Source organism: Microtus oregoni, unplaced genomic scaffold (assembly GCF_018167655.1).
Source record: "Microtus oregoni isolate MIOR12 unplaced genomic scaffold, Mior012 000006F_ref0000085, whole genome shotgun sequence".
Lineage (NCBI taxonomy): Eukaryota > Metazoa > Chordata > Mammalia > Rodentia > Cricetidae > Microtus > Microtus oregoni.
The window spans coordinates 37,042,280-37,067,489 of record NW_024543065.1 but is presented as its reverse complement, the minus strand read 5'-3'; the positions used below and the strand labels follow the sequence as shown (position 1 = coordinate 37,067,489).

Here is a 25,210-nt window from a genome sequence, read left to right as displayed (position 1 = left end):
TAGAGAGAACCCAACAAATGTAATCAATATGAGAAAGTCTTTTCACAACAGAATCATTTCCAAATACATAGAAGAAAACAAATAGGAGGAAAAGCTCTATGAAGTAATCAATGTTGTAAAGCCTTTATATGTCTTTGTAGTCTTTGCATCATTGGAAAAAAAAATGATACTACAGAGAATTCCTATAAATGTAGTCAAGGTTTTGCATCTCATTATAGCTTTTATACAAGATTTAATCTTTCAGTGTGCCATCATTCTTTTAAAGCCTGTGCCTATCAAAATAATCTTTGACGACCTAAAAAAAAAAAAAAAGCCCATACAGAAGAGAATTTAGCTATAAAGGATTTGGTAAGATCTTTAGCCAACACATTTATGTTTCATAAGTGTATTTATTCTGAAGAAAAAAAATCTGACCATATCATTAATCTGTTCAAGAAGTATAATGCCTATCTTTATTTTGTTTGTACCTGCAAACTCATGGAAAAAGCCCTATGAATTTAAATGATATAATAACTCTTTTAGATTTCATACATCTCTTCAATGACATGAAATAACATTCAGGTGTAAAAGTTTATGGATATTTGTGCCTTTTCTGTTGTTGTGATAAAACATTATGTTTATGTCAACTTATGAAAGAGTTTAATTTGACTCTTGATTCCCGAGGGATACCATGGAAGTGATACGGCAACAGGTGTCAGACATGGCAGCTAAAGCAGGAGGCAAAGATCTTACATCCTCCACCTGTAGCATGAAGCAGAGTGTGGGAATAGGAAATAGTTTTTAGATATAAATTATGAAAGCATATCCCTAATGACATATTTCCTCCAAGAGGGCAGCATGTTCTGAATCTTCTCAAATGATGTTGCCAACTGGAGATTGATTTTTCTGTCTTCAAGCCTACATGCTTGCGTTCTGAACCAATGCATGATGAAGTCAAAGTATGTAAGATGCCCTCAACACCTGTGTGATAGGAATGAATACTTATCAGAGAAATTCCTTCATGAGTGAAAATTTGTTTAAAGATTTTATTTAATTTTAATTATGCGATGTTAGTATGTATTTGCGTATGTATGTGAATGTGCATTCTGGCTCCCAAGAAGGTTAGACCCTTGAATCTTCTTGTAGCAGGAATTATAGGAAGATGTAAAAGACCTGACCTTGTTTCTGGGAATGAAATTTTCTTCGCTGTTCAGCCATGTCTCTAGCCATATACATTTTTAAAGCCTCTCTATATAAACTTGAAATCATGAAATAGTGAAGAATTCATACAAGATAAAGACCATATTCATGTAAATGATTGGATAGAGACTCTAGATATCATAGTTGCCATCAGTTTCAAAGAGAAAAAAAATCTTTTTCATTTTAACCTCGAAGAACGTAAATTACTACCATGTTCCCTCAAGACTGATGGTGGAAATAACTACATTGTGGTCTCTATTTTGCAACATTTGAAGTCGATATTAAAATATGCTATATATGGCAAATCCACTTGCTAAATTTTGTTTTGATGTCCTTATATTTATTCTGTGTCTTTGCTCTTCCTCCATTGTGCTTCTCCTTAATGATAGTTATTTTTCTGCTGCAATGTATTAAATGGGATATCAATCACCAAATGTGTCAGTTTGTGATTATAATTTGCAAATAAATCTGTCTGTGAAAGGGTCATGGACTGATGTTCCTGGTTTTGTTTTTCATATTTTTATAAATTTCCTTGTGATGTTTGTTATCCAGCCTAACTGGGATGTCAGTAGTTAGTAAGGGAAGTGTTTGAACTCATGGTCCTTAGTTTCAGCCTCCTGAGTACAATCCAGAGGTAGATGATGAATTCCCCGTACCTCATGTTTTCTCTTCATGTTTTAACAACGTTAATGCTAAAATGCTTGCTTAAAAGAAATATAAGAAATAGTAAATACCTCATCCGTGTATCCAAAACAGCATTTTCATATGTCCAGTAAGATTTTTAGGCTAGGACAGATATGTGGAAAGTAGAAGGCAACTTTGTAGGGTCTACACTTTTGCTTCCTCATATGGTGATCACATTTTCCTCTGAGGCTTTTCACAGATGCTCAAATAAGATTACCAGAAACTTTGTATCACTAAAACACTGTCTTGTCAGATTGTAAATATATTTTCCTCCAAGGATAGAGGAAAATATGACAATTTGAACAAGAATCATATTTGCAAATGAAAATAATATATTGCTACCACTTGCTTCTGGATGGGTTAATTTATCCACTAAACACTTTTTGATTACACTTTCTCAGAAATACAAATGAAAGCCAGAGAATTGACTTAGTGAAGCTGATTGCTGCTAAGCCTGATGACCTGTGTTCAATCTGTTGGAGAACCATATTAGCCTCACAAAATTATTTCTTATTTCTGCAGTTGGTCTGTTGCATATGTATACTCCCATCCACCTCAAACAAAAATAACCGTTTAACCCAAATAAGTACCATTAAGACCACTTGCAGTCAGATGACTGGGTTTCCTCTGTAGAGCTCACATAGAAAAAGTAGATAATAGACACCATGGCCCAGGTTAAAACACATGAACATAGTTAAAACACTTTTAAATGAAAGAAATTAACAAAGCAAGAAAATAACCCAATTAGTGAGGTAGGGGAGTGAGGAGTGGAGAAGGGACATAGGGAGGAGAACATGAGGGATTGGGAAGGTCAAGTTGGGTGAAGGACAGAGAAGGAGAGCAAGGAAAGACATACCTTGAAAAGGGAAGCCATTATGAGTTTAATGAGAAACCAGATACTATGGAAATTCCCAGGAATCCACAAGGATGATCCCAGCTAAGAATCTAAGCAGTAGTGTATAGAGTACCTAAATGTAATCAAATTGATGATTACCTTAAGGGCCATCATAGAACCTTCATCCAGTAGCTGATTGAAACAGATGCAGAGATCCACAGCTAAGCACCGGTCAAACTCCTCGAGTCCAGGCATAGAGAGGGAGGAATTACAAGCAAAGGGGCCAACACAGTGATGCTAAAACCCACAGAAAGAGCTGACCCAAGCTAGTGGGAGCTTGCTGACTGATCTGACAGCTGGGGTACCTGCATAAGACCAAACTAGGCCCTCTGGGTGACAGTTGTTTGGCTTGTTCTGAGGCCACTAGCAGTGGAACCAGTATTTATCCTTAATGTATGAACTGGCTCTTTGGATCCCATTCCCTATGGAGGGATATTTACTTAGCCTAGATACAGGGGAGAGGGCCTTGGTCCTGCCTCAAGTGTTATGACGAACTTTGTTGTCTCCCTGTGGGATGTCTCATCATGTCAGAGGAGTAGATGGGGTGGGGTGAGGAGAAAATGGGGGAAACAAGAGGATGAGAGAGAGCTGGGATTGGTGTGTAAAATAATATTGTTTTAAATTTAAAAAAATAACTTGTCAGGTTTAAGAAATCTGATACCACTTCTGGCTTTTTAGGGAACCAGAAATGCAAATGTTGAAAATATCAATATATTTGTGATTCCAGATTGTTATAAAGTTTTCTTCATGTATATATTATTTTTAAATAATTAATTTATGTGTATAAGTCCTGCAACTGCATAACAAATGATTGTCAGGTACCAGGGGATACCAGAAGATGGTGTCACATGCTCCATTGCTGAAGTTCCAGGGAGTTGTCAGCTTTCTTTTGCATGCTTGTAATCATAGCCAGGCCCTGTAAATGAGCAGTTGTTGCTTTTAGTTGCTGATCAGATTGTTCAGACCCTATGATACGACATTATTAGCAATAAAATATGAGTGAGTGGCTGATCCTAAATATATTTTTACTTCAGCCAAGGTGACCCTGAGGAAATGTAAGATTGATAGAATGAGATGCTAACTTAGACCTGGTATTTAAAGATGTTTTTGAGGGCAAATATCCACAAGATGTGGGGAAGAATACAGAAAAATTGATCAGGGGAGAAACAGACAAGTTTTAAAAACCAACTGACTGACAGCTTAACCAAAGCCACAAGACCTTAAAGCCACAGAAACCTTAAAAGTTCAGCCTCTAAGATTTCCTCCTAGGGTTCAAAATAAAGATGCCACGATAAGCAAAAGGAACTAAAATTTGAGGGTCAATAAGTGTATTCATAATACGTTCTTTCTATCCCCATCTCTATATTGTTCTCTCTTCCAGGTACTCTATTCTAGTTCTTCTGTCCTAACTGTCTATAATTTCTTAGCTCTAGTTCTCTGTCTCAATCCTAATTTCAATTCCATTTCTCTGCTATGTTGTTTTTCTTTTTTTATTTTTCTATCTCTGAATTTTTGGGATGATTTTGCTTCTGTTTTAACTTCTGCTCCAGCTTCTTTCTGTTCACACTTCTTTCTGTTCGCATTTCTGTTAACTCTCTTTGTTCTTACCCAGCTAAAAAGACTCAAGAAACCTTTCCCGCATTGGGAAGTTTATGGCCGTTGGTCCATTAGTGTTTTTGTTAAATGTTTGCAAGCTTCAATTTTAGCAAAGTTGATGCTTATCAGGGGCACCAGTGAAGGTTTGTCTTCCTTTGGGCTATGGGTAGATAGTTAGCTATTTTTCCTGAGAGTAAGACACAAGCAGTAAATCTCCCAAACTAAAATCGTCAGTAACCTGAGGTGAAGGTGAAGTGAGGAGCTAGGAATCTTTTAATTCAAGCTTAGTTTTAGATCATCACTTTTCTTATCTATAAGTGAGGTAAAACCAAGGCATGCTTATTTTTTCTATCTATGTGAACAGCAGTGAATTAACAGCTTTGGGCATGTAGCAATTCTATGTCCTTGGAAGTCTGGAAATGTCTTAAATGGCCCTGAATGCTGACCACATACCTGTCAATAAAGATAATTGTAGGACGGGAGACTCTATGTTTACATAGGAGAGAGGAACAAGTACCTGGTAGTAAGAAGCAGGTTTCTTGACTGTGTGACTGTCTTTACACATAGCTCAAATAATGCTGAACTGTGGGAGATAAAGCCCAAATTTGTAACAGAAGGAGAGTCAGAAAAAAAGAAAAGCCACTTTGTTTACAAGGCAATTACACTAATAGGCCCTGCATTTTGGTTTACAACTTCACCAAAACCCTTGGCTCTGATGAGTCACTTTGTGAAATGAGATAGTGGTATAGGAGGTCCTTCTGTTTATGTATTACTTTCATTGATTAATCAATAAAGAAACTGCTTGGCTTGATAGGGCAGAACTTAGGTAGGCAGAGAAGACAGAACTGAATTCTGGGAGGAAGAAAGCAGAGAGAGAGAGTCCCCATGGAGATGCCGGGTGAGACATGCTGAATCTTTCCCAGTAAACCATGACCTCATGGTGATTACAGATTAATAGAAATGGGTTAAATCAAGATATGGAGTTAGCCAATAGAAGGCTAGAGATAATGGCCAAGCAGTGTTTTAAGTAATACAGTTTCTGTTTGATTATGTTGGGTGTATGCTAGCCTGGTGACCGGGACCAAAAGCAGGCCCTCTCTCAACAAGACTTATTTTTATTATCCTTATTAAAATTAAAAATTCTTACTAAAATGATTCTTCAGTTTGTAGTAAAACTGAATTTAGCTTTTTGTGGCACTTTTATTCAGAAAAGCTTTGTCTCATGGTATTACCTAAGACCATCAGACTTAACCACACAAAGAGACTGCCTTTGATCCTTCCACCAGACTTAACCCAAGGTTTCCCAGATTCTCTCAGTGAACTGGGTGGGGAGGGATACAATGGATAATGCTATGCCATGCATGCAAAGGAAAGATGAAACCTAAGTTTGAGTCCTCCCATTGTTTAGTCTCAGCCAGAACCCATGGCCATATGCTGCAGTTGACAACTAAGATTCAACAGGTCAACCCTCCAGATGATTAATTCCCTAATGGGCAGCACTACTGAACATCAACTGTCTTGTCATGGACTATGAATACTGTTTGCTTCTGTCTGCAATTTTCTCATCGACTGCTACATGTCTTCCTTAAACAGCCATGCCATTTTCTCCCACAACCTGAGTTGACAGTATATTCTCTTCATGAATATCTTGGGCACATTTCTTTCTGTGGACTGGCAAAAAGATGATTTATTCTGATATTGTGTAATTTTGATGAATACAGTATGCCTTCATAGCTAGGCCTTTGTTCCACAAATACTGTGAGAAACCTAGAAAACTCTTAGGTCATTAGCTTAGACTGGCATAGGATATTAATGGTATTGCCAGCTACAAAGATAGCATTTATACCTTCAGCTGATTTGCAGCTCCAAAGTAAGGTCAAATTAGTCCAAATCCCCCTGCAAATGGATTGTAAGGTAAACTTTCTCAGAAAATGCTGTCCTGGTTTACAAGGACAGATAGCCAGCTGCAGTCCAGTTTCACAAAATCGAAGTTGCCAGGTGTCTGTTTTGTTGAACCAAGGTTATAGTCATAGAGCAACCTTGCTGCAAGCTTCTCTCTTGCTAGTGTCTTGCTGATAACATAAGACCAATGATTAACTCCCTGCACCAGTTTCTCAGCAGTTAACTCTCTGCATGAGCTACGTTTTATGATACAAGATGCCAGATTCAGCTAACTGTTCATTTTAGATCCTGAAATTTATGTGGTTGACAGAAAAAGCAATTAACCAAGGTTCAGAGAGAGAAACAGCCTTTTTTTTTTTATTGAGAAAAGGAGTAAAAAAAAAAAACAAGTTTCCACCTCCTCCCAGCCTCTCCCATTTCCCTCCCTTTCCTCCCACCCTTCTCCCCATCTTCCCACCCTTCTCCCCCTCCCCCCACTCCTTTCCCCCTCCCTCTCCAGTCCAAAGAGCCATCAGGGTTTTCTGCCCTGTGGTAAGTCCTAGGTCCTCCCCCCTCCGTACATATCTAGGAAGATGAACCTCCAAACTGGCTAGGCTCCCACAAAGCTAGCACATTAAGCAGGATCAAAACCCCGTGCCATTGTCCTTTGCGTCTCATCAGCCCTCATTGTTTGCCATGTTCAGAGAGTCCAGTTTTATCCCATGCTTTTTCAGTCACAGTCCAGCTGGCCTTGGTGAGCTCCCAATAGATCAGCTCCACTGTCTCAGTCGGTGGGTGCACCCCTCGTGGTCTCGACTTCTTTGCTCATGTTCTCCCTCCTTCTGCTCCTCATTGGGACCTTGGGAGCTCAGTCCAGTGCTCCAGTGTGGGTCTCTGTCTCTATCTCCATCCATCACCAGATGAAGTTTCTATGATGATATGCAAGATATTCGTCATTATTGCTCTAGGATAGGGTCATTTCAGATTCCCTATCTTCAGCTGCCCAAGGAACTAACTGGGGAACTCGGCTTGGGCACCTGGGAGCCCCTCTAGGGTCAGGTCTCTTGCCAACCCTAAAGTGGCTCCCTTAACTAAGAATTGTGGTTCCGTGCTCCCCTGTCCAACCTTCCTTTATCTCAATCCTCCTGTTTCCCCAAGCCCCCCACTCCTTCCCTTCTAACTTTTCTCTCCCCATCTCCCCTTACCCCCATCCCCCCCCCAAGATCCCAATTTTCTCCCCGGCAATTTTGTCTACTTCCCTTAGCCAAGAGGATAACTATATGTTTTTCCTTGGGTTCACCTTCTTACTTAGCTTCTTTAGATTCACCTATTGTAGACTCTGTGACCCTAAACAGCCTTTTTTTTTCTCCCCATCTAGTTACACCGCAGGAAAAGTTTCTCAGCTAGCCAGGACTACAGAGGATAATCTAATTTCATAATCCTGCAAAAGAGTTACAAGTTTCTTTCCTTGTGATCTGAGGTTTCATGCAGGATAGAATATATCTTAGGTTTTGGGATTCTTTTAATGTCGCTGTCTGTGAGAAAGTTCCAAGCTCTCAGCACTATACTCCTGCCTTCGCATTACAGCCTGCACACCATGGAGCCTCGCAGCCACTAATGGCCATGGTTATTCGCTCATACTCGTACCAACTGCACTCTACATTTTCCTGTCTGTGCAGTGCTACAAGTCCAAGAGAAACCAACACTATTGGGAATGTTAGTATAGAATATATATCACAGTTATAAATATAGAATATAATGCACAATTTCTCTAATTTCTAGACTCTCAAATAGTTTAACTTTGCCCCCTTTTATAATCTATCTCAGTAGATAATGGAATGGCTGGATCTCCCATTTACAGTTACAGTTGACACACTAATTGAAGAGCTGGCAGATTTATTTCACATATGGTATTAGGATGGCTCTACTTGCTCCTTATCATTTACTCAAGAAATGTAATGTGACCTTCAAATGTAACCAGTTTTTATTACTCAAAGCTTTCTATTGGGTGTATATAAGCTCTGTGCAATAAAGAAAGAGAAATTCAACTTGAGAGAATTAAAGCAAGTGATTCTCAGTACACGTGTAAGTCTAATTCCCTCAGATAGATAAAAATTATTTCTAAACCCCAATAGTCTGTGGCTTTCTTTTTGCTACCCTGAAGCAGCCCTGGGAGCTCTTCTCTGGGCTGTGTTAAATCTCTTTTGTCAAGGTAGGACAGGTTGTATTAAGGAAGCTGGTAGTTCAGGCAGAAGACTAGGTTTCCCTCTGCTGAAGGGAAGTATTTTCTTTCTTCAGTTTCTTTGTCTTTCTGTCTCCTTTTCTTTAGAGCTCATTTTACTTAGGTTGTTTTCCCATCTTGGCTTGCATTGTCCTCAGTTTCCATTTATGGAGATTTCTTCTTTTTTCTTTTTCTTTTTTCTTTTGGTTTTTCGAGACAGGGTTTCTCTGTAGCTTTGGGGCTTGTCCTGTAACTAGCTCTTGTGGACCAGACTGGCCTGGAACTCACAGAGATCCGCCTGCCTCTGCCTCCCGAGTGCTGGGATTAAAGGGTGTGCCACCACCGCCCGGCTTATGGAGATTTCTTGCACTCAATTTTCAAGTCAAATACATGCCTCAACCCTCCCTCCCCCAATGACTTGACCCCAAAGGAACAGATTTCTCTTCCCCCAAGTACGTCTTACCTTTGGTCTGTAAAGATTGGCCCTGGTAATTTCCTTGTACCAGAGTCACTAGTGACTTTCAGCCCTGGAGTTCCTTTGCTGAACTGCAGACTTCCAGAGCCAGAGGGCAACTACGGAAGCTCTTTGGAACCAGTTATGCTGTGAGGCCACCTGAGTGGTTTGTTGGTTGACCTATATTCTTAGAATAACCTGTGAATTGCTAATTCAAATGAATTGCTAAGTCAACTAAGTCTCTGAACAGGGACAACTTTTCTCTTAATCAGGAGCGTGTGCTCTTGAAAAGGGAATTTACTTTGACAGGAACTGCAGTTGGTTTTATCCTGAGGAAAGCTGTTATTGTGTCCTTTTCCCAATACTTGGAATCAAGCCTCACAATCTTTATTATTATGTGAGTATGAAAGGAATTGGTGCACAAGAAATGAAGGGGAAGGGAGGCACTGCTGCAGGCCATCAAATTCCTGGAATCAAACTTGGATCTTGGAATAAATATTTTACTTGGTGAAGGAAGTATTGAGATTTAAATTCCATACCTTAAACTCAACTTTGATACTATTTGATAGGAAAGATTCATATTTGATATTTCTTATGTCACCATGTCTGCATTTGATGACACCAAAGGGGAAATAGGGTTGGCAGAGGCATAAAAGACTTCTCTGATCACCTCCATATCCAGACAACACTCCAGAGGGCGGTGCCTCTCTCTAGGCAGAAAGCAGCTGGAGAGTTCATAACATAAAAGCTTAGGTTTTACTTTAAATCAGGTTTAGGAGAGTTGTGAAATCTTTGTATACTTAATTTCTCTATGTATAGAATCATAGGCAGTTGTATAACATTGGTTAAGATCACATTTTTCCTAGCTGAGTTTCTTTAGGTTGTTTGTTTAAATCTCACTAGACTGTTGAGATTTTTTATTGACTTTTTCTTTCCATGAGTTTAATTGTGCACAAATTTATCACTCTTTCTTGATTGTTGTAGATTCGCATAGAGGTCAATATATGTATTATTTCGTCACAGTCCTATTGAGCATTCTGAATTTTTCTGTTTTCCATGTAGCTTTACAATCATGCTTTCTTTTATAAATTGGTGGGAGTTTTCTTTGAGTATGTTCAATTTGTGCTGCAAATTGTACGTGCCTAACATCATAATATTGATTCATCTTCCTGACTAGGATCATTGACTATCTCACCATTTATTTAGTTATTTTACTTTTCATAATATATGGAAGATCTAGTGGATAAAAGTTAATTTGTGCCTGCACGGGTGGATCAGCAGATACTCTTCTTGGGGATGACCTATTGTTGGATCCTAACACCCAAGTCAGGAGGCTCCTAACTACCTGCAACTCCCGATCCACTTGACTTGACACACTGCTGTCTGAGATGTCATCTACATTCACCTGGAAGATATTCTCTTTTTTATACACAAACACCCATGAAGTGATATTTTATTGGTTCTCTAGCAAATAAAGCTAGTCTGAAGCTCAGAGTGCAGAGCTAGCCACTAGTTAATCATAGAGGACAGGCAGTGGTGGCACACAACTTTAATCCCAGCACTTGGGAGGTGAAAACAGAACATTATATGGCTAGCTGGAGAGAGGAAGTTATAAGGTGGGGCAGAGGCAGGAGCTTGGCCCTTTTCAGCTGAGGAGTTGGTGAGGAAAGAGGTGGCTGTGGCTTGCTCCTTTGTTTCTCTGATCTTTAACATTTACCCTGATATCTGGCTCTGGATTTTTATTATTAAGACCAATTAGAATTGGTGCTACACATACATAAAGTGGGAATATTTTATTTTGCCAAAAGCACTTATGACTTGTAAGGAATTAGAGCAGAGCACATTGCTATATTTGTATAATAGAATTCAGACAGCTTTAAAAATCTGTCATCTTCATTTGTATTTTGAAAAAGTTATATTACCTCAGTATAATACAGAATTACATCCGAAGATCAATCATGGAAACATAAAATAGTTTATAAGTGATCATAAAAGGCATTGTTTTCTTTATCACAAGGGAATGAAATTTTTTATTCAAACTATTATCTCCAAAGTTGGAACATAAGAATACTTCAAGCAAGTCTGTCCAAGTTTGAAAAAATAGTCCTCAAAACACACCTCTTCCTATTATGGGCAAAGCAGAGTACTAGTAATTTAGATGGTGGAGGTGAAGGTCATGAGGATGCATTGGGAAATAAACTATAAAACCTAGGCCAGAGTTCATGTGGTTTGAATGAGAATGGTCCTCATATGGTTAAATATTTGAATCATTATTCCCCAATGAGAGTTGATTTGATGGTTTTCCTTTCACGGCAGTAAATCAGTAATTTAGACAGGTCATTTGTGTATTATTTTGGCAAAAAAAAAATCAGTCTGTATTCTGCCTGTTTCTTGAGAAACAGCCAGAATTGAAAAGTAATAACACATTGAGTCAGTGATACAGTTAGTATGCTGTGTTCTATACTAACTGTATCTGACAAAGCTTGCCTGAAGATCAGGGAGTGGAACTAGCCACTAGCTAACTGTGATGCTAGGTAGTGGTCTACACCTTTAATCCCAGTACTTGGGAGACTCACACATTTAATTGGAGCACTTGGGAGGCTCATACCTATGATCCCAGCATTTGGAAGACTCAGGCCGTATATCCCAGCACAATCTAGAAGTGGAGAGAGGATCTTGGCTCTTTTGATCTGAGAATCCAGATAGGTAAGAATTCACCAATGGCTGCTCCTTTGCATCTCTGATCTTTTGGGTTATTGCCCCGATAATTGTCTCCTGATTTTTATTGATAAGACTAATTAGCATCACACTTTATTGGTATTTATGATTCAAACAAGTCTCTAGTGAAAAAGCAATAAGTAGGGCAAAAAGAAATGAAATGTGATTGGAGAGAAAAAAATGACATTTTAAAAGAGAAAAAAGCGAGATTAGCCTTCTTGTTTATGGGACCATTGAGTAGGATATGACATTACAAGAAAAATGCTTCCTAACAGATATTAAGAGACACTCAAGGAGAACAATAATATTGAGTATACATCAAAGAAACAATTACTAACTTCAAAAAAAAGTGGACAAGTTGGGCCTGATGACACGTCTTTGATCCAGAACTCATTTAGCTTTAGTTGGCAGTGACATACTAAAACAGAGGCAATAATTTTGAAGGAGGTTAGTGACAATAAAAAAAGACACCGACCTTCATTGTAAGCATAGAAAAGGCATCCCAGGAATAAGACCCTACTTATCTAAAACATCAAGTAATGGAAACTAAAACAGAAGCAATAATTTTGAAGGAGGTTAGTGACAATAAAAAAAAAAAGACACCTGACCTTCATTATAAGCATAGAAAAGGCACCCCAGGAATAAGGCCCTACTTATCTAAAACATCAAGTTATGGAAATAAAAGGCAAGCTGTTTCCTAGCCACAGAAAGCAACTTCATACAGAACCTGCTGCTACACTGTTCCAAGTGGGGTAGAGTTCATTCTTAACCATATCCCCATACGGTGATACCATTTGAATGGTACTTTTTCTGGATTAAGAAAGGTAAAATATTGTGAGCATAGATTCCTGTGCTGGTTTCAGTTCAGCAAAGTTGCAAGCATCTATACTTGGCATTGTCAGAAAATGATTGCGTAAATCCTGAGATTTCATTGAATGAAGTTGTGAGGATGAAGTCTGGCTCCATTCTTAGAGCAAATACATTAAGATGCTCAAGTTATTACACATCTGCCATGGAGAGCTGCTTGTAAGCAGTAGAAGTTCTCTAAGGGAGGTGTATAATTAGTTGCAGGGATACAGCAACACCTAAGCCTTTTGTAAGTGAAAACCCATATGTCTGAAATAAGCAGGATTCGATGTTTGACCTACTGGATTTAAGTTTTTCTTTGATCCAATCTTTCCTCTCTTGTGTCTCCTCTGCTTTGGAAAGGGAATGTATATTCTGGTCATTGTATGTTAGAAAGATATCCTTGGTTATTCTTGAAAGGCCCTTCCTAAAAATAACACCAGCAGAACAAAAACTGAAAGCAATTATTAATAAATGTGACAGAGACAATTAGCTACCTGAGCAATCACCCAAAAGTCTCATTTTGCAACGTTGAAGCAACCAACTTTGGCTAAGGCATAGTGTAGCTGACAGACCGTTTTCAGAGGCAGGAAATTTTTCAAAACCGTTTTACCCTTTCTTGGCAAGATTTGACAGTCCTGCTTATCCATTTCTGGATACTATGTAACTTGTCAGTGGTTGAGGCATTTTCACTTCCATGCTCAAAGGCCAGTTTTGCCAAGAAGAAAACAAGCTCCAAGTGGAGTGTCTTCAGTGCTCAACATTCTCTCTGGAATAGATTGGTGCTGTCAGAAGTAATCATGTCTCATGTCAACAGAATTCTAAGTTATTTAAATGCCATGTTCCAAAGATCTTTGTAGTGGTTGAAGAATACCTATCTAGACAGAATACAATCTCTATGTATCTAAAGAACCTACTTGATCTAACTATATTTACAATAAACATGAATAACTATTTATCTATAATAATATTAAAATATATCCTAAAAGTTATATCAATATACAAAATGTCCTAAACTGAGGTAGAAACATGCATATATACAATCTGACAAAATAACTTTGTATATATGTACAAATAATGTAAACAAAAGTAACAAATATAATTTGAACTTGTATCAATATAAAAAAGCTATACCAATGTAAATTATCCATAAATGATAGCACACAGTATTCACTTTATTACTCACTATTATTATCCCCCTTTTTTTGAACAAACATAGGTTTCACCCCAATTCTCTATCTAGTACAAGAAATAATCAACAACCCCTAAACAGTGTTCCCTACTCTATGTACAAACTTTTTTGGGATAGGGGGCATCATCTTCTAGAATTGCTTCCCTCTGTCATGGGGGTGGTATTCTCTTAATGGGATCCTGTAAAAATTAAGTGGTGGTTAAGTTCCAAAATTACTGTGTTGTATAGTTGGAAACATTTTCCGAGCAGTCAATAGGGTTTTTTCCCCCAAAGTTCTCATTTGGAGTTCTGGCCAGAATGTCATGAGAAGGTGCACCATTTCAGCAGCTGGTAACCAAAAAAGCAGTCTTATAGTGGCGCTGTCTGCATCATGCTGTCATCTCAACTAGGTGGAGTTGTTGCTGTGGGGCCCCATCTTCTTCCTGGAAACTTCAAAGATTACTGCAGGAAAAGGATCTGCAGGAAAAATCTATGTTCATCATGAAACACTTAAACATCATTCACATAAATGTACGTTCAATGAAAAATATGATATAAACAAAATAGGCATGGAAAAAGTAAAATTTTTCCTAATGTCTTTCTTCTGTCCCATACCAGATGGCTCCGAATATGAGACAGAAACTCTGAATGTACCTTTTAAAAACAAGTTAGGTACAAGATGAACATGCTAGAGCATTTCTTTCCACCATTTCTATAATTGATATGTTTCTACATGACTTTGAAGTAATAATGCACCTAAATGTCTCTGCTTTAACACTGTGATCATGTTCAGAAATGGATTTGTTAGCTGACCCTGCTTAGGATCAACCAGGTAAAAAGTACCATCAGTTCACCTGACCTCATTGTGAAGCCACATAATAAAAAAAACTCTCCTTTTGTGTCCTTAAATCTCTATTTAGTTGTTAAATGTTCTGGACACAAATCCACCTGTGTGACAGGGAATCACTCCAGCCCACATAGTATAGTGGCTGTACAAGTTATGCCCAGGACAAAGAAGGGGAAGTGTCTATGGAGAGCAAGAAGACAGCAGGATCTACAGTCGTTGACAGGGGCAAGTGCTATTGAAATGCATATATCTGCTACTGTAGGAAAGGTCTTACTCTAGGATGGAGGCCAGGTCAAGAATCATTGTGCTGTGTCTTTAAGCACAGTATAACCCTATGGGCGGTGCTCTTGTCACTCAAGCTTCACTAGCCAATCAGGCTCTCCAGGCGAGCTGACTGTCAGAAGTTGTGCTGGATCCTTCCGGTAGCCCGCTTCAGGCTTGGCTTGGAAGTGAAGCTGAATCCAGTAGTTTCCTATGCTGTGTTGCATGTTCTGTGCTTAGGTTCCTGATGCAGGGAGCTGAACAAAGAGTATGGGCGACCAAGAAAACCACGACACGGTGAGCTTGGGGCTGCTATTCCCAGACTAGGAGGGGCAGTCTGTTGAGCGAAGGGAGCGAATGTGGCGGTTCCTCCCCTGCCTGGGTGGGAGCCAGTGGCCAAATTTAGAGATTGGCATGTTCCTGCCTGGTCTGGCATGGTCCGGCATAGTCCTGCTGGTCCAGCATGCCCCAGTGTGGTTCTGCATTTTCCTGTGTGGTCCTGAGCGGTCCTGTGTATTCTCTGCAATTCGCTTGCAGTCTCTGAGTAACTTAACTATGCCGGCTGCGTCTGTGCAGAGTATTGGATTGGGACTGTTGTTTGAAATATCCTTGTTGTTGACATCACTGTGAAATATCGGCGCCCTTAGTGCTTGTGTTGTCGCTAGGGAACACAGATTTGCCAGAATCAGAGAGTGCTGGTCTCTCTAATATCTTCCATAAGTTCGACAGTTTTAACATTTAACTTTTACGTTTAGGATCGATCTGGAGTTAATTTTATGGCGCTTGTAAAATGGTGTCTCCATTGTAGAGTAGCACTCTACTGCTAACCTGTGATGTGGAAGAGTAGAATTGATGGTATAAGGACTTACCAGTTCTTAGGAGGTATCGAGTCACGGGGTAGAATTTAGGTAAAGGAATACTGCATTCCAATTACTCACAAAATAAGCAGCATGCTAACCGCGCCAGTTGGGGTTAGTATGATAAGATGTAAATGTTTGTTCCCCAGGCTTAAGTATCTACATTCCCATAAAAAAGGAGACCAGCCTGATTTACAACCAGCAGAGAGGCCCATTCCTCCCCCCTCCCCATTAAAAATGCAACCTTTAGCCAGGGTGGCGCACACCTTTTGTCCCTGCACGCTGGAGGCAGAGGCTGATGCATCTTTATGAGCTCAAGGCCTGTCTGGTGTACTAGAGTGAAGTGAGTTCCAGAACAGCCAAGGCTACTCAGAGAAACCCTGTCTTGAAAAAAGAGAATAAAATAAAAACAGCCTCTAAATGCTGCTCAAGGGACCCTTACAGCAGCGTCTCCAGTCTTTTAGAAAAGCACTTTTGAGTCAAGGTCTTCTACATTGCTTGAGGTGGACTTGGACCCTGTCTGACCCCTCAGGGCATTGCCCTTGTTATGCTCCTGACTAACCACACTAAAGCTGGCTATACACACCTGCAGCACAAGAGTACTAAGATTACCAGTTTGAGACACAGAGTGGACTGACTGTTGCAGAACAGGGAAAGGGTTTGTGTGTGGAGCAAAGCTTCTCCCTTCAGACCAGAAGAGGAGGAACAGTGTACTGTCCACACTGTAGGGGGAAACAGACTAGACAGCAGCTAGATCACAGACTGAAGTTGAAGGCAGTGAGCTGCAAGGGTCTCCATTACAATGAAGGACTGATGGGGCATGGTGAGTGACTTTCTCTGTAATTTCCCTGATGTGTTAATTCCTTCCATGTGACTGAAGACAGAATTGGTGGGTGTCTTGATTTGAGACATTTTAGGAGGGTTGGCTTGAACTACTAAGTATTCAGTTTCTAATTAGCAAATCCTCCAAATCAGACGTGTGCAATTCTGGTTAACACAGCTAAGTCAGCTGAGAGTTTTGAGACACAGGCCTTTGGCTGTAACTCCATGTGTCACTCAGTGGCTAACATGTACATGGGACAAAGTCATACACTCTTTTATGAATGGCATTCCCTCTACCAGTGTAGTGCTTACTCCATTTCAAAGTCAGTAGAACTAAGTGTTTTTTTCCAATTATTTTTTTTATTTTAAGACAGCACTTATTTGTATCATTTTAAAAATTCATTTTCTTTAAATGCATCACTGGTCTCTTTTCCTATTTCCCAATATCTCGAAGTTTAAGAATGTCATTCCATTTCTTCTTAAGTGCCGCTTATTTATATGTTTACTTGTATCAGTTTAGAGCAGTGTTTCTCAAACTTGGGGGTCATGTTTCCCTTTTTGGGGACCAAATGACTTTATTACAGGACTAGCCTAACACCATCAGTAAACACAGATGTGTATATTATAATTCTTAGCAGTAGCAAAGACATAGTTATGAAGTAGCATTGAAAATAGTTTTATGGTTGGAGGGTCACCACATCGTGAGGAACCGTATTAAAGGGTCACAGCATGCAGAAGGTTGAGAACTACTTGTTTAAATTAATTTCTCCTGTAGCTCAGGCTCGCTTCACACTATATAAGTGAGAATCGCTTTGAATACCTAATGTGCCTCTGCTGCCCAGGGCTGGGAAGACAGTCCTATAGCTCCTTCTCAGCTATCCTTGACATGTCTTTGGGAAGGAAGATAGACCAGTGAGTGAGCTTCTTCCAAATTCTCTAGATTTCATTGTGAATTTGCTAATGAAGTGGGACCTATGTTTGAACTGAGTTCACTGACAAACTGTAAAGTAGGTGTAGTCACAGTGGAGAAAGGGGTGGGCTTTAAGGACGGTGAGAACTTTCCTGCTTTGACAGTAGTTGACATTAACAATGAGTAGTGATGTAATCGATTTTTGATGATCAATACATGTTCTCACTGGCATTTCTTGGGTTCACAGACCAGATGATCAAGAATCTGGATAAAGAATTGAATTTTCATAAAACCAATTACTGTAATTACACCAGTTCAACCTAAGTCGAAGAACTGGATAAAATGGTGTGGCCCCGATTATTATGACTGTGTTGTTCAGGTGTAAGATGTATACCCTGAGAGAAAGGATGTGAGTAGTGCTTGGTGGGCTCTAATACAACTCCCTAGTCTCTGGAGCACATGGCCATAAGCCTGTTTCATCCTTCTAACAGAATTATTTGGTATTATAATTACATTGTTTCACGTCTCTTTTCTGCCTCCAAACCTTCCCAAAGACCCTTCATTGTGTTCTAATCCATGGCCTCTTTTTGTTTAACAACAGTTACTGTTTGAATGTGACTTGTGTTTGGTTGCAGGACCTCACTGCTATGAAGTAAAGGTTGACCACACTGGACATTGAGTGTATAACTGAATGTGCATACATAAGACCCTGTGCCTTGGAAAAGGAGCAGAAAATGATCTGGGAAAATGGTAGATTTTATGAAGCAACAAAATTCCCATATTTGGGTTCTCTCCGACCTTCATATGGAAGGACAAACCTGAGAGGGTTTTTGCTCTCTGAGTAGTTTTTTCTCTGCTTATCCAGTATGGAAACTGCAAATGTCCTGAAGTCCAGCTGGGTGGTGCTTGCTAAGGACTCTAGCTAGGGACTCTGAAAAAGCTTAGCAATGAAGAGCACCTGTGGGAGCTATCTTACAGGTTCCTTCCAGGATTCTCCTATTGTTCTGCTGTAGGAGCTATAAGGAAGACCACAACCATAGCATGGCAAATGTAGGGTCCACTGTCACCAGACCAGGAAGAAAAAATTAGCTGAGCTGTCAAGGTTGCTTGTACATGGCATGGACCATGAGCCAGACTGAGGTTCTGTTGGTCCCTGTGGTGACTTGTATAGTGCCCTTTGCTACTGAGATTTGTTTACTATGGATTCCCTCGGTAGGGTGAGGCTCTGCCAGCCTGGCATGGGAGACTGTGAACTTGTAATATCACTGTCTCATGCTATGTAATTGAGAATTGCTTTGAACAATCCTACCTCTGTTCCCCAGTGCTGGGTAGAGAGTCCTGCAACTCTTTTCAGTCTGGGCCTTGAGTGATCAGTGAGAAGGAAAAATAAGCCAGTTAACGAGTGGCCACCAATCTCCCTGACTTTTAGTGAGGACTTATAAATGAAGAGAGAGCTGTGCGAGAATTGGGTTCCTAGACCAACCTTGAACCTTTTGGAGTCACAGTGCAGTAAGTGAGAGGCAGAATGGCGGTTGAGAGCTTTCCTCTTTCAACTGTAGTTGAGATTATCTTTGGAATCAGATAATCAATTTTAGATGCCCCATAAATGTCCTGATTGGCCATTTCTTGGGGTCCACAGACCAGGGCAATCAAGAATCTGGAAAAAGACTGACCTTATCATGAAACCAATTAGCTATAGTTACAGTAGTTCAACCGAAATAGATCTGTGTTTAATGTTTTAACCCTGCCTAACGGGACTGTTATCTTTCTGGTTTTAGATGTACACTCTGAGATAAAAGGTTTGAGGAATCTTTGATGTCCTCCAGTACAAATCCATAATCTCTAGAGCACATGGCTCTAAAGCCTGTTTCAACTTTTCAATTTTTTTTTGCGATTTTAACTACATCATGTGCACAGTGTTTGAGATTTTAACTACATCATGTGCACACTGTTTTTTGTCCTCCACCCCTGTCATGACTCCTCGTTGTTTTCTATTCATGGTCTGTTTTCATTTTACAACTATTATACAGTTACAACAGGTACTGTGTGAATGTGACTTGTGTGGGGCTACAGGACTTCTAGCTCCGAGGCAATGGGCTGGCTTCACTGCACATTGTGTAATAGCATGTGTTCACAAAGGATCCCGTGTTTTGGATGGGGAACAGAATCTGTTTATAAGAGTTGAATAATATCTACAAAGATTCAGACTTTCTAGACTAGGGCACTGTCTTCTGGGCTGGAAGGGCAGAGTTGGAAGTCTGTGCTCTCTGTGTTGTTTGATCTCTGATTACCCATTAGGGGAGCTGTTCTTATTCCACGGCCCAGCTGGGTAACCCTAGCCAATGAGGGATTCTGGGAAGGCTTACCAATCAGGAGTAATAATGTCAGGTAGCTTGCAAGTTCTTTCCAGGATTCTCCTCAACTTCTGCTGTAGTGAGTTGTAAGGAAGTCCATGAACTGCCCATGGTGAATGTGAGGTGTTCAGAGAAAGTTTGTTGAGGTGTCATTTCTACTGGAATTTGGATGGACCATGAGCCAGACTATGGTTCTGTGGTTCTCTTTGTCTGTGTGGTGACCTTGGTAGTGGTTCTTGTCCTCTGAGCCTCCCTGTGTATGGATTTCCTGGGAAAGGGAGACTCTGCAGCCCTCACATGGGAGGATATGATGCTTATAATATTACTGGCTTTGTGCACACACAGGCATGTTTTTGGTGTGCAGAGGGAAGACCAAGTGAAAAACTGATGGTCTGGTTTCTTGAAGGTCTGAATATTGCATCCCAATATCAGTTTTGTCTCATAAATGTTTCAAATTGTTTAGGCACAGGTAGAAAGATGGTGATGTGGATCATCTTTCAGTAATACATGACCACAATGCTTCTAACTTTCTGCTATCACCAGCTGTAATAGTGTGGTTCAATGAAGTTTAATTCCAGGGGACAAAAGGAGTTTCTGAGGTGAAGATGTTTCTGAGGTGTACATGGTGTTTGGGAGGTAGACAGGGCAGAATCCATATTTTTTTTCATAATTCATGTGGCAGAGCAGATTTTATATTATTCTTCTATGTTGTTTAGGGATTAGGCATCACATCAGCTGGGTTTGACTGAAAACACAAGAAGGCCTAAGGGGCTGCAAAGCCATAGCAGAAGATGACCTGCTTTTGCAGAGAGAGTTCTAGAGCGTGGGTCTTTTGTCTTTGGAAGAAATATCTATAGCTGGAGAGTTAGAAGCAGTGGTTTATGACTTCAGTTAACTTTGTGAAAGTCGTGAAGTCTGTGTTTCATTTTTGTACACATAGAATCATAGGTAGATGGGTAACATTGGTTAAGATCACATTTTTTCCTTGCTAAGTTTCCTTTGGTCTTTTGATTAATAGTTGACTATTTTTTCCTTCCATTGTTCTTTTCTTTTTCTCTCTATCCCCTTTATTCTTTTACAAATTCTATATACATTCCTGATTGTTGTATCTTTGTGATAAGTATAGAAATCATGTCAATCTATGTACTATTTTTTTATAATTCCATTGATCGTTCTGAGTGTTCCCACAGTGAGTATAGGTTTGTCATTAGCTTTCCTGCTATAATTGTTCAGCACCGTTGTTGGATTGTATTCATTAATGCTGCAAATTTACCATAAACAACATTTTAATTTTGATACAGCATGTTCCCAAGGATTATTTATTTGCTTCTTTAATTATTTAGGTTTTGTTTTTCTTGTTGTTGTTAATCTGTGAAAGACTTTTGGTTTATTGGTAAAATGTCTTGGCAGGTTGCTCAGCACAATCTTTTTGGGGATGACCTGAGTTCAAGTTCAGATAGTAACACTCAAGTCGAGAGGCTTATAGCTATCTACTATTGCAGAATCTGTATACATATGGAAAACATACTCTTTTGTGCACAAACATAGGTAAAAAAATAGCAAGAAATTTGTTTTCAAAAGTACTTGTGACTTATAAAGCAATTAGAGTTTTAGGTGTACACTGATTTTTTTTTTCTGCTTTATCACAGTTTGTTTTATAATGTTTTCATTTCCTCACTCTGATGCTGGCTTATTGGATATTGTTATGCCCAGGTTGTGGAGACCCCAAGAAGACCACCAGAGACACAGACTCATCAAATGCAAAAGCAAGGTTTAATCATGCAGTACAAACCATGGTAGGGATCTCGTCTAGCACACTGACACAGCAGGGACCAGAGGAGGTGCCCCATCTTTCTTAGGTTTTAAAAAGGCAAAACCCCACAAATCTAAATTGTGGGCATAAGGGGTACAGGTGACTCTCTGATTGCCTCCAGTCCAGGAGACCTCCACTTTTCTGATATCAACCTTGAGCAGCCCAACTACAGTCTAGGGAACTTCCCGCTTTGCTGATATCTACTTTGGGGCCTAGCACAAAATGGAGTTGGTTTTGTCCCTTAAGAAATCATTAATCATAGGAAACAAAATGTTTTCTATGTGATCCTAACACACATCTTTTTCTTTATACAAGAGAATAAGATCCTTTTAGGAAGGCTTCTAGTGAATGCCTCCAATTTTGGTGGAACACCCTCCTCATACACCCATTTTCTGTTATATGAAAATGAAATAATGTAGCGTACATGATGAGTGATGGCCAGTGATTTCTTGTAGTTTGATTTTGATTAGAATGTTGTAGTTCATGTTTAAGGAATCATTATTGTTTTCAGTGGTGCCATCTATGATGTTATTTTTATTATTATTATATTGTTGTTTCTCTGAAAATGATTGACTGTCACCAATTTTGTATTCAGAAAATTTCTTATTAGTTCCTTGAATTTTTGTTAGTTTGGTAAGTTTCTGTGGAGAGACAGTTTTAGTTTTCTCTTCTTGACTTAGAGGCTTGCCTCTTCTTATTTCATGGCAAATCTGTCCTTTTCCAGTTGCTGTTTTTGCTATTTTTTTTTAAAAATATTTATTTATTTATTTATTTATTTATTTATTTATTATGTATACAATATTCTGTCTGTGTGTATGACTGCAGGCCAGAAGAGGGCACCAGACCTCATTACAGATGGTTGTGAGCCACCATGTGGTTGCTGGGAATTGAACTCAGGACCTTTGGAAAAGCGGGCAATGCTCTTAACCTCTGAGCCATCTCTCCAGCCCTGTTTTTGCTATTTAAGTGACTGAATATGATTAATACATTGGCTTTTTATTTTTAAAGTCTACTTGTATACTATTGTCTCTTCTTCCTTACTAGCCTCGGCTTTGCACATGACATGGCCTAAGAGTCATCTGAGGGAACATCAATTGAGGCTGTGCCTCGATCAGAATATCTGTTTGCTATATCTGAAAGAGATTGTGGTGATTATGATGATGCTTGAAGTCTCTTCCACCGAGTTGGCAATATCTCTTAGCAAGTGGGCGAGGGCTGGATAAGAGAGGTAAGTGAGCAAAGACAGTGAAAAGCAAGAGAGAAAGCTAGGAAGCAATGTTTCCTCATGTTTTCCCATCATTCATTAGCTTGAGTTTATATCCTAAGCATTTCTGAAAAGGAGGGACTGTGACGTAGGGGTATCAACCAAATATGCCTCTTCATTTCTTGAGTTGTATTTGGTTATAGAATTTAATCACAGCAATGGAGAAGAAATTTGGAAGAACTGGTATCCTCAAATGTGATTTTTCTTGATTAACAGGACTCAAATTCTTAGGCGTGCTCTTACTATCCTGAATGGATTTTTTTACATATCTTAGATTCCCCATTATTCTAGACAATTTCATCTTGGAATAAAACCCAGGCAGGGCTCAGCCTAGGCAGTTCATCTACCTCTGAGCTGTTCTCTTTCCTAGAAATACTTGTTTGACTCAAACAAATTGGAGGTCCAAGTGTTGCCCACTCCTCTGCCTGTGACAGCCCCACTGGCAGTAAATATATGCTCCATATAATTTGACTTGTTTGATATTTGAAAATAATTTTTCTTTGGTATTATTTCCATAATTAGATTGCTTAATAAATCTTTTGTATTAGTTTTCAATTCATCTATAGGTTTTCTCACAGTAGGGTAATTGTGTTATTAGAGGACTTTACTTCTTAGTTTTTAAGGTGTTTTGTTTCATATATCCTAGCTTTGATTAAAGAGGCAGACTTTTCTTGTGGATAGTGTTGAGACTGCATGTAAGGAAGTGTCTTTCTTTTTGTTACAAAGTCTAAGAAAATCTCTAGCTAAATGACATTTGCCCTGCTTTTAAAATTTTACTTAACAAGTTAATTGATATATTTGAGCTGGTTTTGCTGGGTTGCTTTCCTGGAGGTCGTCTTTTAGACCCAGCTGGTCTCACACTTGGGTAATCTTGCTAACTCCCAAGAGCTGGGATTACAGGTGTATGCCCAGTGATGTCTAAATTAGTGATTGTGTATTGCAGCAAATGTGAAATATGCTAACAAATGTAGCTGACAAGGAGACAGTCATTGGGATGGACATTTCCTGTTCTGCAGTTGGAAGTTAGGGTTTTGGAGTTCAGATTAGATAAATTAAGGATACATTTTTGAGTCCTATGAACGTATGGAGACATGATGTGTGTTTAAGTGAAGCTATTATTTCTTTTCTACAACAGTAACAATGTGCCTGAAAGGTCCCAACTGCTGATGGCCACTAAAGAATAGAAGGCAGTGACAGCTAGAACTTAACAAGTCCACCCATCACTCGGTTCCCTGCTGGGCAATCCCACTTGGCAAAGCTGTGGAGGTATTATTGACTGTGATAGTCTGGTTGTTTCTCTGTTGTAACCCTCTTCAGTGTCACTGGTGTACCTCCCTAATAAGAACAGCTGTGGTGATCTTCCACAGCCCTTTGGTGGTGTGGTTTGCATTTCTGGAACATAGTTATGTCTGTTATTTGTCAGAGGGATGACTTCTCATAGTGTCTCATAGCCAGGCTTTTAGCTAAGGCCTCAACAAATTCATAAGAGAGTAGTTGCCCTGGAGAGAAGTGCTCAAGGAAAAGTTCCCAGGACTTTACCAAGGTCAGGCATGAAATAACTTTAGTGCCAGTTTGTCACTTGCAAAGAGAACCTGGCAGATGACATTGAAGATATAACTCCCTGTCTCAATAACTGACTTTCTGCACTTATTTCTCACTTCTTTTTATGTTATAAAATTCAAGGTTTAACTAACTGTGTATGTGTTGGGTCCAGGGGGATTGTGCAAAGATGAGAACACCACCAAGTATAATAAACCAGAAGCAGACTTTATTCCAGAAACCAGATCCTCGGAAAACCAGAAGCAAACTTAAAGATAAAAAATAAAAATACAAAACCACCGCAGGGCACAGAAGCTTATCAGCTAGCTGAGACCACAGCTAGAGATTGTGTTTTTTAGGCTGTGGCCAACGGCTGGTTTCTGAATCCATCTTTTATAGTTAGGGCACCAATCATTAGGTCTGAACAAAGGAAATTTTATGATCTTACCCTGACCCTTAGGAGGGGAGTGAGTTCTAATGTCAATGGTAACTAGGCAGCTATCATGAAATATGTTTCAGAGTAGATTACAGCAAAAGTCACTAATTGCAAGAAAACAGATGTCTTTAGCAATAGTCAGAAAAGGGACTGCTAGTAATACTAGAAGGTTAATAAATTAGAATTAATTAGTTCTTAGGCTGAGAACTTAGGAGATAGCAGAAAGCTTTTTACAATATCTCAAGGTAAAACTCAGATACTGACTGCCATACTTTACAACCTCCATTATTACAGCTCATTTATTAAACCATTTTATTTGTTCACTGTCTCCTGGTATCTCCAGGTGTATACTGGAGTCCCATGCCTCCCCTTTGGTGGCCCAAGTTGTCCATAATGAAGACAGTGTCTAACCCAGTGGTCACATATCTCTGTCTCCTAAAGGTTATCTCAGTTCACATCTGT

At 39.4% G+C, this 25,210-nt stretch overlaps 1 protein-coding gene across 1 annotated transcript in view; it reads left to right on the top strand.

The window, feature by feature from the left end:
* Positions 1-25,210, top strand: part of LOC121449758 (zinc finger protein 431-like) — a 54,688-nt gene that overhangs the window by 10,483 nt on the left and 18,995 nt on the right. The window lies entirely within an intron of this gene.